This window comes from Silene latifolia, chromosome Y (genome assembly GCF_048544455.1).
Source record: "Silene latifolia isolate original U9 population chromosome Y, ASM4854445v1, whole genome shotgun sequence".
NCBI lineage: Eukaryota > Viridiplantae > Streptophyta > Magnoliopsida > Caryophyllales > Caryophyllaceae > Silene > Silene latifolia.
The window spans coordinates 95,771,517-95,786,336 of NC_133538.1; the positions used below are offsets into that span (position 1 = coordinate 95,771,517).

Here is a 14,820-nt window from a genome sequence, read left to right on the forward strand (position 1 = left end):
CATTTAGAGGCTTTTTCCTATGATTTTGTACACCAAGTTCACTAAGCTAAACAAGGCCAAATATTGGACTAAGTATGTGAAGATTACTTGGGTTTTGCATGAAGATTAGTGGATTGAAGTAAGGAATTACAAATGAAGCCAAATGCAAAGTCAAGCCCAAAATAAAGGTCCATATCAAGGTACAAGCATTGGATGCCAAGAGAGCTTATGATGCTAGGAATTTAGAGCATTAACCAGGTGATTAATCGCACAATTAATCACCAACATTGGATACCCTTAGCAATTAAGAGGAGAATTAAGACAATTGACCGAGGATCACACGACCCCGATCGGGGCCGCCTAACCCCGATCGGGGTTGCATGACCATTGGCGCTTACGTTTTTCTCCTCCTCTCCTATAAATAGGAGAGGTATTCCTAGGTTTTGGGCATCCCATTTTACGTCCAAGTTTACTACATTAAGCCTCAAGCATTATAAGTTTTCTCTCATTAGTTTTCATTTCAAGTTTAAGTTGTTTAAGCATTCCTTAGTTAATCTTTCAACAATTTTTATTTCAAGAGATTCTCAAGCATTTGTTATTCAATCCTTTGGTTTTAGTTATTTGTTCTTCCATACAAGTCTTCCTTATTAAGGTATTTCTTATTACAAGTTTACAATTTACATCATTGCTTTAGTTATCACATAGTTATTATAATCAAGTATTTCATATTTACTTAGCTTTATTCTTTTCGTATGTTATATCACCTAATTAGCATAATTCATATAACCATGTTCAACATTACTTACAATTTAGTTTACATTTTACATCTTAGTATGAGTAGCTAAATTCTCTAGTCTAAAGGCTAGGGGAGCCATGCAAAATCAAACATATAATATGATTAAATAAAGTTCATAATAATATTGATCAATTGCTTCCATCACATGTTTGCTTTGTCACGCTTAATCTTTGATTATCGGCCGTAGTCGTAGATTAAAACTTGTTTATTCGTTCTAAAGTCGAGAGGCACGGAATTGAATTAGACTAAGCATGTGTGGTAGGACGACCTAGTCATGGACGAGAGTTTTTCTAGGACCCGGTCTATGGTTGATACTAATACCGTAAGGTGGGTATCTTTAAGCCTAAGTAGTTGACAAGATTATTAGTATCAAGTTTATCATGTTCATATGTTTACCTTTGCATGAGTGACCCGAACCCTTTAGACTATCTTTTATCATATTATTTACATTTCAATTTTCATTAATCATCAAACCAAACAAATCAAACCCAAAACGTAATCGACCTTGATAAAAATCCACCCATAGCAATTCACGACGTAATTCCCGTTTCCTTGTGTTCGACCCCTATTACTTCATTAACTTGTGTCTAGGGAAATTATTTTTGCATAGGTACGTGATAAGCCTATCAAATTTTGGCGCCGTTGCCGGGGAAACGGTTTTATTGCTTATTGAATTGTCGATTTTTATCTTGTTTTTCTTTGTCTTGGGGAACACTTGTTCCTTAAGACCGTTACTTATCATTTTCCTACAAATTGTTGTCTTATGCCCAGGTCCTCTCGTAGTGGAGAATTGCTTTCACCGGATTCCGAGCCCGAGAAAACATTTAGGAGAAGACGACGTTTTTGGAGGGAAGTGAAAGAAGCCACTTCTCCCGTACAAGTTGAAAGTGCTAGAAAGTCTTATTTAGACGATCTAGAGGTTCTTGAAGAGGAGGAGGTTTCTTGTTCATCAACTCCACCACCATCACCATCTACTACCAAAAAGATGGTGAGACTTTCCGATCACTCAAAGCCCACCGCGGCCATGCTTCCGGCCGGAATCACAACCACTCAAATCACCGCGCCGGACTTCGAGATCAAACCGGCTTTCATTAGCCTTGTGGAGAGAAAGCAATTTGGAGGAAGTCCTTTGGAGGATCCCAATTTGCATGTACAAAACTTTTGCGACTATTGCTCCATGATCCGTCAAACGGGCGTCACCCAAGCCCAAATAAGGGAAATACTTTTCCCTTTCTCTTTGAAGGACAAGGCCAAGCTTTGGATCAATAGCCTTGACCGCACCGCCATGGGAATCACCAATTGGGAGACTTTGGCTCTTGCTTTTTATCAAAAGTTTTTTCCACCGGAAAAAACTCAAACTTTGAGGAGCCAAATCACCGGATTCCGTCAACAAGCTCTTGAGAGCTTATATAAGGCTTGAGAGAGGTATAAAGAGCTTCAAAGGCAATGCCCACATCATGGGTTAGATGATTGGTTCCTAGCAATAACATTCTACAATGGATGTTGTGCCGAGTCCCGAAGGATTCTTGATTCCGCCAACAATGGGCGGTTTGATCAAATTGACACCGATCTTGCTCATTCCACGATCGAATCTATGGCGATCCATGATGCCCAATATGTCAATTCTCGAGTTGTGCCATCTAAAGGTAAAGAAGAATCCTCTAACAACTCTGTTTTGCTAGCTCAAATTGCTTTGCTCCAACAACAATTGGCGGAAAGGGATGCTAGAGATTCCATTCAATAAGTCAATGCCATGTCTTCAACGAGCCAAATCGTTGTGTGTGAAGGTTGCGGAGGTGCGGGCCACTATGCCGCTCATTGCCAAGCTCCCATTGAAGAGGTAAATTCCTTTTTAGCTTTAAGACAAAATGCACAAAATGCTTATCCACCGGGTACATTCTCAAACACATATAACCCAAATTCAAGGTTTCACCCGAATATGTCTTATAGAAGCAACAATGTGCTAAATCCTCAACCACAACCCCCGCCACAACAAAATGCCTATGTCCCTCAACAACAAAAATATATCCCTCCACCGGGGTATCAAAATCAACAAAGGCCCCCACAAAACAATTTCCAACAAACTCAACCTCCACAACAAAATGCCCAACAAAATAACCAAGAGGGAGGTAAGCTTGAGGGCTTGATAATCCGTATGCAAAAGGAATTGTTGGCTCAAATTCAAAAGAATGAGCAAGCTCAAAATGCCGCAATCAAAATGTTGGAGCAACAAATGGCTCAATTGGCCTCATCTAGCTCTTCAAGGAAATCGGGTCAACTACCCCCTCAAGGTGAGCAACCTCATGCTACCCTTAATGCTATCTCCTTAAGAATCGGCACGAAATATGATGGGCCATCCATGCCCAAAGATGATGAGGAGGTACTTGTTGAGTTGGAGGTCTCTCCAAATGATAAGGAAGTTGAAGAAATTCCCAAGAAAGTGGATGACCCACTTGTTGTTGTTGAGAAAGACAAGGAAGTGGAGGATGCTCCTCCAAAGAAAGATATTGAAGCAAAGATTCCGGAAAGAGTCAAAGTGCCATTTCCTCATAGGTTGGCAAAGCATCAAAAGAATTCCCAATTCGGTAAGTTCATGGAAGTTGTGAAGAACTTACAGGTAACCGTTCCTTTTACCGAATTAATCACTCAAATTCCATCTTACACTAAGTTCATGAAAGACATTTTAACTAAGAAGAGGACTTTTGATGAGGTTGAAACAATAGCTCTCACCGCCGAGGTGAGTGCTCTTTTGCAAAACAAGTCCCCTCCTAAGTTAAAAGATCCCGATAGCTTTTCTATTCCATGCACAATTGGTACCTACCAAATTGATAAAGCCTTATGCGATTTAGGTGCTAGTGTGAGTGTCATACCTTACTCTATTTGTGCTAAGCTTAATATGAGAGTCTTAAAATGCACTAGTGTCACATTGCAAATGGCGGACCGTTCTATAAAACGCCCTTTGGGAGTTTTGGAGGATGTTCCCGTTAAGGTTGGTAAGTTTTTCATTCCGGTTGATTTTATTGTTCTTGACATGGCCGAAGATGCCCAAATCCCAATCATTTTGGGAAGACCATTTTTACACACCGTGGGTGCGTTGATCGATGTCAAGAACGGTAAAATTACATTGGAAGTGGGTGACGATAAGGTCACATATAATTTGAATAGTGCCATGAAGAGTCCTATGATAGAAGAGTCTTGTTATTCTATTGACATTTTGGATGCCGTTGACATTGTTATAGAAGACTCTACACCTCGATCTTTGTCTAAAGATACCTTGGAGGCACTCTTGCTTTTAGACTCATTTGCAGGTGATGATGAGATTAGAAATGAAGATATTGATGCTTTGGAGCGAGAATTGGATGGAGAGGAGCTATCATTGGAGGAGAGCTCACACTTTATAGGCTTGGTTGCTACACCCCAAGATGTTGAGGTACAAAAACCCGAGCTTAAGCCCCTTCCTTCCAATTTGAGGTATGCTTTTCTTGATAATGAGGGGATGTGTCCGTGTCGTTAGTGCTAAATTAGATGAGAGTCAATTGGCTAAATTGCTTCATGTCTTGAGGTCTCACAAGAAAGCCATTGGTTACAAACTTGACGATTTAAAAGGCATAAGTCCCGAATTTTGCATGCACCGAATCAATCTTGAGGAAGATCATAAACCATGTGTCCAAGGTCAAAGACGACTAAATCCTAACATGCAAGAAGTGGTCAAAAAGGAAGTGCTTAAATTGTTAGATGCGGAAATTATCTTTGCGATTTCCGATTCTAAATGGGTGAGTCCGGTCCAAGTGGTTCCTAAGAAAGGAGGAACCACCGTAGTAAAAAATGATAAAAATGAGTTAATTCCAACTAGAATTGTGACGGGTTGGAGAATGTGCATTGACTATAGGAGGCTAAATCTAGCCACTAAGAAAGACCACTACCCACTACCTTTTATTGACCAAATGTTGGAAAGGTTGGCATGTCACAAATACTTTTGCTACCTAGATGGCTATTCCGGGTTCTTTCAAATACCCATTCACCCGGATGACCAAGAGAAGACCATGTTTACATGTCCCTATGGTACATATGCCTACCGTAGAATGCCTTTTGGTCTTTGTAATGCCCCCGCCACCTTCCAACGTTGCATGATAAGCATCTTTTCCGACTACATTGAGTCTATCATGGAGGTGTTTATGGATGACTTTAGTGTTTATGGTTCTTCTTTTGATGCTTGTTTGACTAACTTGTCCAAAGTTTTGAAGCGTTGTGAAGAAGTTGATTTGGTGTTGAATTGGGAAAAGTGCCACTTCATGGTAAATGAAGGAGTGGTACTTGGTCATATTGTTTCGGAAAGAGGAATTGAGGTGGACCGTGCTAAGGTCCAAGTTATTGAGCAACTACCCCCACCGGTAAATGTGAAGAGTGTAAGGAGTTTCCTAGGCCATGCGGGTTTCTACCGCCATTTTATTAAAGATTTTTCTAAGATTGCCAAACCCCTTACGGAGCTTCTTTTAAAAGATGCTCCCTTTGTGTTTACTAATGATTGTCTTGAGTCTTTTAATAGGATCAAGAAGGCTTTGATTTCCGCACCTATCATCCAATCACCGGATTGGAACTTGCCATTCGAGATCATGTGTGATGCAAGTGACTATGCGGTAGGTGCCGTGCTAGGACAAAGAAAGGACAAGGTTCTCCATGCTATCTATTACGCTAGCAAAACCTTGGATGCAGCTCAAATCAATTATGCCACGACGGAGAAAGAGCTACTTGCCATTGTCTATGCCTTAGACAAATTCCGCTCTTACTTGATTGGTTCCAAAGTCATTGTTCATACCGATCATGCCGCATTGAAGCATCTCCTAGCCAAACAAGAAGCTAAGCCAAGGTTGATAAGATGGATCTTGCTTTTTCAAGAATTTGATCTTGAGATTAAATACAAGAAGGGGGCCGAAAATGTTGTTGCCGATCACTTATCCCGTTTGAAGTTCAAAGATGGAGGTATTGAATTACCTATTGATGATTCCTTCGCCGACGATGTTCTAATGATGTTGGAAGTCAATACTCCTTGGTATGCCGACATAGCCAACTACCTAGTTGGAAGAGAATTGCCACCCAACCTTTCATATCAACAAAGGAAGAAGTTTTTACATGATGCCAAGTTCTTCCTATGGGATGATCCACATTTGTTCAAACATTGCTCCGATGGGCTATTCCGGAGATGTGTCCCACAATGGGATGTGAAGGGGGTGCTAGAAGGATGTCATTCTTCTCCTTATGGTGGTCATCATGGACCATCCAAGACCGTTGCAAAGGTGTTGCAATCCGGCTTCTATTGGCCAACCATGTTCCAAGATGCCAAAAATTTCGTGATGGCTTGTGATGCTTGCCAAAGGACGGGTTCCATATCAAGAAGACACGAGATGCCTCTCAATGGAATTTTGGAAGTATAGGTATTCGATGTTTGGGGCATAGATTATCAAGGACCGTTTCCTTCCTCAAAAGGGAATCGGTATATTTTGATTGCCGTTGATTATGTCTATAAATGGGTAGAGGCAATTGCTACTCCTACCAATGATGCTCACAACATGATTAAATTGTTCAAGAAGATCATATTCCCGAGGTTCGGTGTTCCAAGAGCAATCATTAGTGATCGTGGTACTCACTTCGGTGAGAAACAACTTGATGCTTTGTTGGAAAAATATGGAGTCTACCATAGAAGAGGCTTGGCTTATCATCCACAAACTAGTGGCCAAGTAGAGGTTTCCAACCGTGAGATCAAGTCCATACTTGAGAAAGTTGTTGCCAAATCACGAAAGGATTGGAGTATGAAGCTCGATGATACCTTATGGGCCTACCGTACCGCGTTTAAGACACCTATTGGTACCTCACCATATAGGTTGGTCTATGGAAAGGCGTGTCATCTCCCCGTTGAGATGGAACAAAAGGCTTTTTGGGCCATTAAGGAGCTTAACATGGACCCGAAATTGAGTGGAGAGAAGCGGTTGTTGCAACTCAATGAGCTCGATGAATTCCGTTTACAAGCTTATGAGAGCTCTCGTCTCTACAAGGAGAGAACAAAGAGATGGCATGATAAGAAGATCTTGAACAAGGAATTTCAAATTGGTGACAAGGTCTTGCTTTTCAATTCCCGATACAAGCTATTTCCGGGAAAGTTACGATCACGGTGGACCGGTCCATATACCGTCACAAATGTCAACAAGTTTGGTTCCGTTGAAGTAGTGACCACCAAGGGCGAAAAATTCAAAGCAAACGGTCATCGTTTGAAGCTCTACCATGAGAATGTGATCGTTGGTGTGATAGAGGAAATGACCGTTCAACCTCTACCAAAGAAAGCTTAAACCGACTCAAGCTTTTTCGTCGTGCGGGACGTTAAACCAGCGCTTCTTGGGAGGCAACCCAAGCTTTTTATTGCTTTTATTTATTTTTGTTTTTGATTTTCTGCAATTTAATTGTTTTTCGTAGATTAGTAATAAAATACTCAACTTAACGATTTTTCTTTTGTGATTTTTAGGTGAAAATGAAGAAAGGAGAAAATGGAGTGCACTCGACACGCAACCCCATGCAAAAACCCCGTTCGGGGACGTGGTTTTCAAAAAAAAAAGAAAAACAAGACACCCCCTTATACGAGGAAGTCAAAAAGCGGATGCGTGGTCAACCCCGATCGGAGCCGCCCAACCCCGATCGGGGTCGTGGTACTGTAGCCTTTTTGCGATATTTGACGGGTAAGTAAAAAAAAAAGCTTTTCTATCACTCTCTTATCTAACCCGACGACACTCCTCTTCTCTATCTTCATCATTTTTCTTCATTTTCCTACCTAAAATCACAAGGAAACTTCATTTTCTTCATTGATTTGCAAGCTTTGTTCAACCATTAACATCAAATTGGTAAGATCTCTTCTCTTTTCTCTTTAAATTCATCTATTGCAATCAATTACTTGGATTATGCAAACCCTAAATCAATTTGGGGAAATTCGATTTTGTGCTTTTTAGTACTAGAAATTGGTTGTAGAATGGTTATTACGTGTTTGTAGTGTGAATTAGTTCACTAATTCATACTATTATGCCTATTAGGATGAATTTTGGTTTGCCTTAAGATGAATTTTGTCTTAAAATTTCAGAAATATGGCACCAAGAAAAGCTCCTTCACAAGGTGCTTCAAAGAGAAGGAGAGGTGAGGCGGAGCCTTGAAATGCAGCAGCGGATGTCCACATGGAGGAAGTCCCACAATGGCATGACCCGGAATATCCAAATGTGATCTTCAATTCACTAGTTCAATACAACAATTGGTTTATTCTGAAAAGCAAAGGTATGGAACCAACAAAATTCATTAACCAAGCATCTTTAAACAACATTGGAATAGAGAAAAATGTTAAAGCTTTGTTTAAAAACCTTGGCATGAAATCTTGTTATACCATGAATTATAAGACCTTCCCCGAGCTCACCCTTGAGTTCTTAAGCTCTTTCGAGTTTCATAGGTCTAGGAAACCCGGTTTCATTCTTTTTGTTACCTTTCGCTTATTTAATGAAGATCATAAGATGGACTTAGCGGATTTCGCCGCTATCTTTGTTTTGCCTAGCAAAGACTTACCGACCGAATCACCCGATGATTATAACCCCATTTTGACTTGGGATGCCATTTCTCACTTGCCTTTTCCGGGTTTTGATCATACACCACATCAATTTATTCATTATCCCGACATAAGGATTTGGCAAAGGTTTATGGGATGGACTTTTTTTGGTAGAAATGAACCTCACTCGGTGAGGAAGATTGAGTTAGAAATCTTGGGTGCTTTCTTGAATGTTAATGGTGATGAGAAGTGGGGAATCAATATCCCCTACCACTTTGCGGTCCACTTGACCAAACAAACTAATCCCAAGAATAGTTGCATTGTCTTAGGTGGTTTGGTCACTAAAATTGCTCACCATTTGTTTCGGTTTAACCAAGAGACTACCGGTTTGAGACCATTGCTTGAGTCTAGGTCTAGTGGAGTTGGTCTTGGTTATGAGTACTTTCTTTCTTGTAATTGGTTTAAAGATGCCCATCCAAACATGATTTGGAAGATAGGCAGGCAAGACTCCATTCGTCTACCCGAGGAAAAGAAAGAAATAAAGGCTTTGGTTCATACTAAGCCTCGTCGTGGAAGTGACCCCTTTGTTAGACCGACCTACCATTTAGCCCTTAGAGGTGAGTCCACCACCACCGTTGAGAGACGTGTGGGAGGTCAATCCTCCCAAGCACGTCATTCCACCTCTAGCATTGAGTCACCATCTAGCATAGAAATGATGAACATGATGCGAGAAATTAACTTAGGTGTTAATCAAATTCTTGATGACCAACGACTTGCATTACATCCTATTTATGATCATTTTGCTAGGCAAGGAGTTATCCAACCCGAGGTGCCACACCCTTCATTCTATACTTATCCTCCGGGTGGATTTTCTCCTCCATCTCCTATTCCCCCTTCCCCTCCTCACCATGATGCAGGTACATTTGCTCACTATGAGCCCGGCCCGGACTTTTGTGGTTCGGATTATGGGGTTGAGGCATTGCAAGGAGCCTATGGAGGCTATCGAGGATATGGTGGCTATGGTGGCTATGGTGGGATTAGTAGTTATGGTGATGGTCTTGGTAGTGGCCAAGATATTGGTGAGTATGTCACTCCTCTTCAAGGGGATGACTCAAGTGGAAGTGGCCAACAAGGAGAATCTAGTGGTAGTGGAAAGAAGAAGAAGAAAGGAAGGAAGGGGTTCAATTTTTGGCCCTTTTCTTAGTTGATCATTGAAGAAATCCCCCGAATTCATGCTAGCTTGGGGGGGGGGGGCTAGCAAGTTGAGTAAGTTTTTAATTGCTTTGCATATTAGTTTAGATCTTGCAACCCATTAGACATAACCTCTTGTCCTTGCTTTGTGCTTTGAGCCATTTTTATGGTTTGATTGGGTGATTTGAATAGTTGGCACATTGAGGACAATGTGATGTTTAGCTTGGGGGGGGGATTGCATTTGCATATAGTGTAGTTTGCATGTAGTGTAGAAAATTTGAAAATTTTTGAGAGAAATTTTTGCTTTGTGCTTGCTTGTTGCCTACTTTCCTCTTTGCTTATCCTATTAATAGCTTGTTGCTAATGATTTATTCTTTAATGATGGGATATTAGCTACATGGGGATGTCTTGACATAGTAGGTAGGAGATGAAGAATGAACCGAATAGGCTTGATCTTGACTTGTGGCAAGCTACAAAATGGTAAGGTAGAACCTCCTTTAAGGCCATTTCATCTTTATTTGGTCTCACTTAGGTGAGTGTAGGTGTCTCCTTATAATGTGTGTTACATCAAAACGCACAAGTATGGTCTTCATGTCATTTCTTGGTAAGCATGCATTCATTTGTTTTAGCATTTTGGACCCATTCACATGATATTTTAGCCTTTTTTACCCCTTCACAAAATTTATCCTTAGCTACATCATTGAAATTGCCTACCCTTGTTGAGCTAGTAGCTTTATTGGATAGTGTTAGGGTGCTCATTGGGATTTATTTGGTTGTTTGAAGTCATGTGAGCTTGGTCTTAATGCTTAAAAAAAAAAGAGAAAAAAAAAGAGAAATGAGGAAAAAAATTGAAAAAATTGGAAAATGAAGAAAGAAAAAAAAATGAATGAATGAGAAAAAGCATGAAAAAAAAGAAGTATGCATTGAAAAAGAAAAGAAAAGAAAAAAAGAGAAGAAGAAAAGATATGAGAAATTCTCAAGCATTATTCATTATATTTTGGAGGAATTTCTTATGGTTTGAATTGAAAAAATTGGGTTAGAATTGGGATTGAGCATCCTTGCATTTTGGTAGTTGCTAGCTTGACTTAGCTCCACATTACCATAACTCTTTTGTTCCCCCTTTTTACCCATGTTTATTTACCTTCTTCCTACCCATTTGGCTTCTTTATCATGCTTACATTTGATTGTCTTTGCTTACTAGTTTTGACATGTTTACCATATTAGATTGCGGGCACATTGTTATAAGTTGAGGATAGTTGAGTGTTCATTCACAAAAAATTGTCCTTTCACATATAAAAGAGTTTGAGTGTCCCGTGAGAGTCCATAAGTCGAAAGATCATGCAAGAGCTTAAAGGTTCATTCAAAGTTTTCTATGCTACGCCGTCGTGTAAATCTCATCCATGTCTTGCTTTATCCATTGCCCATGTTGTTTCGGGTTTTTAAATCATTATGCTTAGCTTGTTTAGGATATAGCAATTGATGGAATTTGGTTTCTTGCTTGAGGACAAGCAAGGGTTTAGCTTGGGGGAGTTTGATATGTTCATTTTATATATACTTTTACCCCTCATTTTAGCTCGGTTTCTATTGATTATCATACTTTAATTAGTATATTTTTGAGCTAATTTTGTGTTCTAGGTGTATTGTTGTGTTTGTTACGGTTTTGTAGGAATCTAAGCATTTAGAGGCTTTTTCCTATGATTTTGTACACCAAGTTCACTCAGCTAAACAAGGCCAAATATTGGACTAAGTATGTGAAGATTACTTGGGTTTTGCATGAAGATTAGTGGATTGAAGTAAGGAATTACAAATGAAGCCAAATGCAAAGTCAAGCCCAAAATAAAGGTCCATATCAAGGTGCAAGCATTGGATGCCAAGAGAGCTTAGGATGCTAGGAATTTAGAGCATTAACCGGGTGATTAATCGCACAATTAATCACCAACATTGGATACCCTTAGCAATTAAGAGGAGAATTAAGACAATTGACCGAGGATCACACGACCCCGATCGGGGCCGCCTAACCCCGATCGGGGTTGCATGACCATTGGTGCTTACGTTTTTCTCCTCCTCTCCTATAAATAGGAGAGGTATTCCTAGGTTTTGGGCATCCCATTTTACGTCCAAGTTTACTACATTAAGCCTCAAGCATTATAAGTTTTCTCTCATTAGTTTTCATTTCAAGTTTAAGTTGTTTAAGCATTCCTTAGTTAATCTTTCAACAATTTGTATTTCAAGAGATTCTCAAGCATTTGTTATTCAATCCTTTGGTTTTAGTTATTTGTTCTTCCATACAAGTCTTCCTTATTAAGGTATTTCTTATTACAAGTTTACAATTTACATCATTGCTTTAGTTATCACATAGTTATTATAATCAAGTATTTCATATTTACTTAGCTTTATTCTTTTCGTATGTTATATCACCTAATTAGCATAATTCATATAACCATGTTCAACATTACTTATAATTTAGTTTACATTTTACATCTTAGTATGAGTAGCTAAATTCTCTAGTCTAAAGGCTAGGGGAGCCATGCAAAATCAAACATATAATATGATTAAATAAAGTTCATAATAATATTGATCAATTGCTTCCATCACATGTTTGCTTTGTCACGCTTAATCTTTGATTATCGGCCGTAGTCGTAGATTAAAACTTGTTTATTCGTTCTAAAGTCGAGAGGCACGGAATTGAATTAGACTAAGCATGTGTGGTAGGACGACCTAGTCATGGACGAGAGTTTTTCTATGACCCGGTCTATGGTTGATACTAATACCGTAAGGTGGGTATCTTTAAGCCTAAGTAGTTGACAAGATTATTAGTATCAAGTTTATCATGTTCATATGTTTACCTTTGCATGAGTGACCCGAACCCTTTAGACTATCTTTTATCATATTATTTACATTTCAATTTTCATTAATCATCAAACCAAACAAATCAAACCCAAAACGTAATCGACCTTGATAAAAATCCACCCATAGTAATTCACGACGTAATTCCCGTTTCCTTGTGTTCGACCCCTATTACAACATTAACTTGTGTCTCGGGAAATTATTTTTGCATAGGTACGCGATAAGCCTATCAGTGATTGTGGTGGAGTCACTTGCGGGAGTGGCTTCACACCCTAGTTCGCCCTCCGTGGAACCCGTCACGGGAGGGGATGTGCACATTAAGGGACAGGTATTGTTAGTCGCTCGTTGATGAGCTGGACTAGGTGGGGATGGGCTGCGGTCACCCACTGGCGGCGAGGATTATCTGTTGCGATGGGTAATCTGACAGGGCTACACACTTCGGTGCGTAGTCGGTTACTGTGTGATATCGGGAGACCGGGGATGGAGGATGATCAGCCGGTTGCATTGTTTGTTTGTCTTATATTGATTGAACGATACTGACCCCGTTGTTGTTGTTGTTTTGTAAAACCCGCGGTGATCCATTTGGGGATGGTGAGCAGACTTGACAAGTATTGCTTTTGGTGAGCTTGGGCGGTCATGGGGAAGTCGTCACCACCAGTTGTAGTATCACAGTTACGAGTCTTAGTTATGATTTTGTAGTTGTTACCAGTTGAATTCATTTCATCGGTTTTGGTTTTGGTTTTGGTTGTTGTAAACATTAATACTTTACGGTACTTCTAATAAATGTGTTTAGGACGGACGTTTTGATATATACTAACCTCGGGCAACCGAGATGGTAACAGTCTCTCATGCTAAGGTAGTCCTTGGTAAGGTACCTTGGTATGAGGGGGTGTTACAATTTTTTCATAACAAATCTATGAGTATAGAAAATTAATATGTAGTAATTAGTAATAATAATAATTTTATGTAATATTATATGCTAACAACTTTAGAAGCGAGGTTTGCCTTAATCAAAATCTTACCATATCCTTGCTTACCAACACACATGCGGGTTAACGAATTCAATAATACCCGATAAAGAGTCGATCGTTGAGAAAATAAAACAAAACCCATGATTAGTTGAAATAACTCTGAAATAACCTTCTGCTAAAAAGACTTAAAAGAAACAACTGAATTATTAATTGCCGTTTTATATACAATCTCGTATATAAGTAAGAACTGATTTTATGATAAGTATTAAAACGTATTAAACTAAATAAATATGTGAACCGTAAATTTTAGAAATACCTCTTAAGTCATACGGAGTAGTTGATACACAATTCCAAAGCTATCATCACCGTATCAAACTATCATTAAACCTGCAAATAATTTGCGACGACTATATTCAAGTAAAGATAAATCAAATGAAAAACACATTCAAACACATTGACATATAACGGACACAAATTCATAACAACTATCATTACATATAAAGTAATAGCACATTCATTTAATGTTTTAAAAGAAGTTATGAGATAATAGTAGAAATAGTCTTGAAAAAGTAAATTGGCTATTGGCAAGAAATCTTGGACGGGGCATATATACACAAATTTGAGTTTTAGAGTTTGATTGCACTTATTTTGGTAGTAGAATTTGAGTCATAGAGTTTGATTCCACTCATGTTGGTAGTAGACTTTTATCTTTCCTTCAATACGTAAATAATATTCTATTCTATTATATCTAATTACCAAACTTTTTATATTGTTATTGATTGGAAGTCTTTCGCGAATGTTGGAGTCTCTGTAATCGCTCGAAATAAGCTTTATTTAATAATATAGACTAGATTTAATGCCCGTGCGATACACGGGCCTGTTGGTAAAACTCTCTTGTTATCTTTAACTATATTTAAAATGTTATTAATTAGTTCAACCGTGGGAAAAATTATTAAAATAACAAAAAAAAGTTTATGGATTTATTTAAAGTTAGTGAAGATAATTGGAACTCTTCGATTATCTAAGCTTTTTATTTGCATACTTATTCTCAAACAATAGAAGACTCAAATGATCTTGATCTTAACTACGAAAATAAAAGAAATCTAACAAAACTGGCGTTCTGCTTTGTTGCAAGGACCTAACAAAACCGTTTTGGACTTTGTTTCGCATGACATTTCAGGTAGTCTATATAATCAAAATTTCAGCTACCTTAGTTTTTAATAAGTTACCTGAAATGAAATCCTACCTAAGTTAACATTAGAAAAATTATAAGGTACCAGATCCTATTTTATCTTCCTATTTTACCCCTTCAATCTACAATATTAAAAAATTATTATATATATATATTCTTTTATGTTATTTCACAAAAAAATCATCTCGCTTTACTTTACCAAACATTTTTCATATAGTCAATTATCTTATCATCTCATAATTATGACATAAATATTCATATCGCAAACATAATA

At 38.7% G+C, this 14,820-nt stretch overlaps 1 non-coding gene across 1 annotated transcript; it reads right to left on the reverse strand.

Moving 5' to 3' along the window:
- Window positions 1-2,132: 2,132 nt before the first annotated feature.
- On the reverse strand, window positions 2,133-2,239 carry LOC141635354 (small nucleolar RNA R71). The gene has a single exon (XR_012540050.1). It is a non-coding gene; the product is annotated as a small nucleolar RNA R71 (small nucleolar RNA).
- Between the last annotated feature and the right edge of the window lie 12,581 nt (window positions 2,240-14,820).